This window comes from Podarcis gaigeae (genome assembly GCF_964106915.1).
Source record: "Podarcis gaigeae genome assembly, chromosome: 5".
NCBI lineage: Eukaryota > Metazoa > Chordata > Lepidosauria > Squamata > Lacertidae > Podarcis > Podarcis gaigeae.
This window is the reverse complement of record NC_139681.1, coordinates 32,302,589-32,307,872: the sequence shown is the minus strand read 5'-3', so window position 1 is coordinate 32,307,872 and position 5,284 is coordinate 32,302,589. Positions and strand designations below refer to the sequence as shown.

General features: G+C 44.7%; 1 long non-coding RNA gene across 1 annotated transcript; it reads right to left on the bottom strand.

Moving 5' to 3' along the window:
- Positions 1-1,046: 1,046 nt before the first annotated feature.
- On the bottom strand, positions 1,047-3,905 carry LOC310845594. The gene is made up of 3 exons (XR_014564855.1): positions 3,802-3,905; positions 2,306-2,433; positions 1,047-1,396 (listed from the first exon to the last, which is right to left on the bottom strand). It is a non-coding gene; the product is annotated as an uncharacterized lncRNA (long non-coding RNA).
- Positions 3,906-5,284: the final 1,379 nt, after the last annotated feature.

Sequence of the window (5,284 nt, the reverse complement as noted above, 5' to 3'; positions counted from 1 at the left end):
GAGAGACATAAGGCTACATCCAGCACCTCTAACAACCGGGATGCGAAGCCTGTGGAATGACAAATGATGTCGAACTTGAACACCCGTCATCCCAGACCATTTCCAAGCTGGCTGTGGGTGATGAGATTTGGAGTCCAGCAACACCTGGAGGACCACATGGTCCCCACCCTTGCTTTACTGGCAGGGCTTGTTATTTGCTACCTGGAATGAGAGACAAGATATGACTGCTCAATTCTAGAAACAGAGGCCAACTAGGCTGGTGGCTGAGAATTTTATTTCAGCACTGGCGATGGGATACCAACCACCACCACATCTCAGGAGAGTTGAGGGGACGGGGCAAGCCAGAGGACACACACAGCTCAGTTACCACCACTTTGAGCTGGCTGCCTCAAATTGCTTAATGGTAGGGCTGGCTGGGGGAGATGGGTCCATTAGGACACATGGGTCACTGCTGCACTGAGCTCAGCCTGCCCTCGACCAGCCTATCTACATCCTTATACATACAACCAATCAAAGGAGTGGTAATGGCTGCCAGCTTCCTCCTCTTTGAATTCACTGAGGAAAGGAACAAAACCAGAATTCCTTGGCTCTGCCTAACATTTGCTCTTGCGCCACCTACTGTTGGACTTCCCTACCTTCCACCCTACCAATCCCAATGAGCTCCAGACTTCACTGAGGCCCGGTGCTATAGGCTTTCAACCTTGACAAATCTCCACCCTGTCCAGATCTTGACCTGGTCCAGCATGCACCTAAAAACTCACCTAGGCTTACTTTCCTTTGGCTCAAACAATACAAATCCACAGTCAAACACACCTAACAAGAGATGCAACGTCAGCCACAATTTTAACTTTCCAAAAGAGTTTTATCAATCACTGTGACACCGTCGGTCATCTTGCTGCGTAAATCTGCACACACACAAATGCGTCATACCATTGAGCTGGCGTTTGTTTGTTTTTACAGGCATCATGCGATATATATTTTTATGTGGAAAATCTGTTTAGGGCCCTGATGGATAAGGCAAGATGAACCCATGTGACACACACCCTGCCCCCATTTTCCTGCAGAGTTTTGTGCTTTGTCGTAAAGAGCGGGAGTTATAGTTTTCCACAGTATTAGCTATAAAAACGGAGCCTTGTTAAAGTTACAGTCAGAGGGTGCAATAAAGGAGTTATTTCAGCATATATCAGAGTTCAGGGCTCTTTTTCGTGACTTGGAGGTAGTGCCGTTATGTGGTGGAGAGACTCTGCAGCCCGGGACTTTCAGGACAAGTGCTATCTGTGCTGGAGCCTGGAAGTCATGTGGCCTCTCCTTTAAATAATGTATTCCCCTACAGTTCCAGCTCTTGACTTGTTCAAAGACAGTTTCTTTAAAATTTAATCAGTAGCTTTATCATCGCCTGCAGGAAAAAAGTGCCAGAGCAAAAGTGCTTTCAGAGCAAGGAAACCTGACATCTAATGAAATAGCACCTTTACTCATCTCTCTCTTCCCCACCCCCTCCCCAATCGGCCACATTTCTCCTACAAGTGTGCCCATTAAAAAGAAAAGGTAGGAAGGCTCCGTGCACTGGGGTGACAATCTGAAGCACCATTCAGGTGACCTTGTTAGAGCCACTGCACAGTGACTCAGGTGGGATGCCATCCTTCTAAAGTTAGGCTGCCTGAACAGCTCTGCGTATGCTGCCAAGGACTCACTGAACACAACTGATGATGGGCAGGCCAGACTCTTCCTAGTTCTTGTTAGTTTCACATGTGTTCATTCCTAAGGGCCAGTGTGGTGTGATGGTTAGAGTGCCAGACTATGACCTGGGAGACCAGGGTTCAAATCCTCACTCAGACATGAAGCCCACTGGGTGACCTTGGGCTTCATGGCTGAATGAGGGCCAGTCAGTATCTCTTGGCCTGACCTTGCTCGCAAGGTTGTTGTTGTGAGGTTAAAATGGAGAGGGAAAGAAATGCGTACACAACCTTCAGTTCCTTGGAGGAAAGGCAGGATATAAAGATAATAAGTAAACTATTTTGCCTCATCATTATGCCATTATTATTATTATTTTAAATCATGCATTTTACATTTATTAAGGTGCAGACTTTGAGCTTTAATATATTTATATTGCATAAAATTAGCATTTTTGGATACATCTTTTGCCCTAAAATACATTTCCCCCCTCATCAGTGTATTAGTCCGGAAAGTGTGATTCAGGCTGGTTTGCTTAAATATGAAGTGCAAATGAAATAATTGTGCATCTCTACACACGGAGCCAGCACCATAATCTAAACTGGAAAGCATGTCTCACCTCTTGAAAATATGCTCCTCAAGAGGTCCAGGTGGTGCTTGCTGTGATTCAGGATGGGCAAATGAGTCACTTTTGGTTTCTCTCAGTTTCTCTCTCTCTCCTTTCCAATCTGAAGTTTGGTTCTGCATATTTTCACACCAAGGCTGTTTTTTTATTTATTTAAGAAAGTCCAAATGAAAATTTGTCAGCATTTTAGTGTGCATTTTTTGTACTGTACACCTTTCTTTTTTGGTATGCTATTTCCCCTAATATATACCTTTATCCCAGTATGGGCATTTTTGTCAACTTTATTTGGCTGGAGAACCACACTGCGAAATTTGGAGATGTTAGAATTTGGAAGGCTGGCTGTGCTTCGGAGGTTGGTGCAGGAGATGATACAGTGGTACCTTGGGTTACAAACACCTTGGGTTACAAACGCTTCGGGTTACAGACTCCACTAACCCGGAAGTAGTACCTTGGGTTAAGAACTTTACTTCAGGATGAGAACAGAAATCGTGTGGCGGTGGTGCAGCAGCAGCGGGAGGCCCCATTAGCTAAAGTGGTACCTCAGGTTAAGAATGGTTTCAGGTTAAGAACTTCTATGGCCTGTATCCCAGGGACTTGGAATGGATGAAGCAGTCTATTTATTTCTCTGTTTATTCATATATTTGTTCCATCATATTTCTGCATTAATCTACCAAAAAGGGTGGAATAACATGCACAAAAATTGAATTTAAATTGAATTTTTTTGTAGCATGCTATTTAAATAGGTATGTATGTCTTTTATTATATACACCGCTTCATATTTTGACAGAAATCTCTCAGCAGAAATCTCTAAGTTTACAAACCCACCCAAAAGCATTCAACATAAGAAACGCAATACAAAACCTTTAACTGAAACACAATAAGGTAGAACTACTATGGCCACTGAACGGCGTTTCCGTGCGCTGCTCTGGTTTGCCAGAAGTGGCTTAGTCATTCTGGCCACATGACCTGGAAGCTGTATGCTGGTTCCCTTGGCCAATAAAGCAAGACGAGCACCGCAACCCCAGTCAGTCACAACTGGACCTAATGGTCAGGGGTCCCTTTACCTTACTATGGCCACTATTAATCATGACAATCCCACATGTTATGTAACTTCATTAAATACATTCCTCAAAGCAATGCAACCATATGCAAAACATAACAGTCCAGGGAACATCAACAGGCAACGAAACGCCCTAAACATATCATAAATATATTTTTAAAGCAACAAAGTATGATACCAAAATCATTCATCTGCATATTCACACCACACCGAACCACACGTCCGCACTGCACAAAACTAAGCACGCAACCTCCGAGTATGCAATTGCTCACCAATCTCCTTTACACCCACCACATCACTCCATTCTCTCTCCGGTAAAACACTTCAAAGTTGAAGGAACGAATAAATACGTTTCAGTGCACGCATTTCCAAATGTGTTTCATCCTAAAATACCCATTTTAAATGCACATTGGCACGTTCTTCTGAATCAAGAGCCGCATTGCACCCTTTGGAGAAGTGTGAAATCCAAAGAATAATTATGTTCCAATCCACACATTAGTCCAGGAGGCAGAGGTAAGATCCATTTGCAATGGGATGGACAGGATTCAAATTTCCCAAGCACCCCTGCATGAGACCTGGGGGAAGAAGGCAAGTGTATGTGTGCCATTCTGGTGGCAGTAATAGTGGTGGACATCTTCAGAACTACACCCAGCATCTCACCCCTGCGTTATCATATCGAACACTTGCCTTTGGGCTTTCCTTTGCAGTTGCATGTGTACTTCCACATCACAGCATTTGACCTAACCCTGCACAGCTGCTGAGAAGATAACTGAAGACTTGTCCTCTGCTGCCTTGTCCAAAACTAAATCTATTAGGTGGGGCAAGGAAAGCAACAATGCTTGCACTTAGGTACCTGAGCCAGTATCTTAAAAAGCAGAGACATCACCTTGCCAACAAAGGTCTGTACTGTTAAAGCTATGGTTTTCCCAGTAGTGATATATGGAAGTGAGAGCTGGACCATAAAGAAGGCTGATCGCCGAAGAATTGATGCTTTTGAATTATGGTGCTGGAGGAGACTCTTGAGAGGCCCATGGACTGCAAGAAGATCAAACCTATCCATTCTTGAGGAAATCATCCCTGAGTGCTCACTGGAAGGACAGATCCTGAAGCTGAGACTCCAATACTTTGGCCACCTCATGAGAAGAGAAGACTCCCTGGAAAAGACCCTGATGTTGGGAAAGATGGAGGGCACAAGGAGAAGGGGACAACAGAGGACAAAAGGACAGTGTTCTCGAAGCTACCAGCATGAGTTTGATCAAACTGTGGGAGGTAGTGGAAGACAGGAGTGCCTGGCGTGCTCTGGTCCATGGGGTCACGAAGAGTTGGACATGACTAAATGACTAAACAACAACAACAACCTGAGCCAGTAGAGGGTGATGGAAAGGCAACCTTTTGCTCAGCTCACTGATCCGTTCACTTTTAGTATGCTTGTTGGTAAAGTAGATCACATCCTCTCAGGCTTACTTCCTTTCTGCTTCTTCTCCAAGGTCTGTTATGAGCAGGCATCCCCAAACTCAGCCCTCCTGCTGTTTTGGGACTACAATTCCCATCATCCCTGACCACTGGTCCTGTTATCTAGGGATGATAGGAGTTGTAGTCCCAAAACAGCTGTAGGGTCGAGTTTGGGGATGCCTGGTTTTGAGTATGAGTCAGCTTCTGCTAGTGTTAACTAATTGGCTCCATCTTGACCACATGTAAAACCTATACCCAAGTTTTCTTTATCCTTTCAGCAGTCTCGTCGGACTATTTATTTCTGTGCACCATTGCAGTATATACCCTATTCTGGTTGATAGCAGCTCTCCATAGTTTCAGGCATGATTTCAGATGCTGCAGCCAGGTTCCGTTGCCCTTTGAAGCTGCTAATGCCATGGATTGGACCTAATGCCTTCTGCATGCAAGCAGGTGCTGTCCTTTTCAGTGGTGGCCCC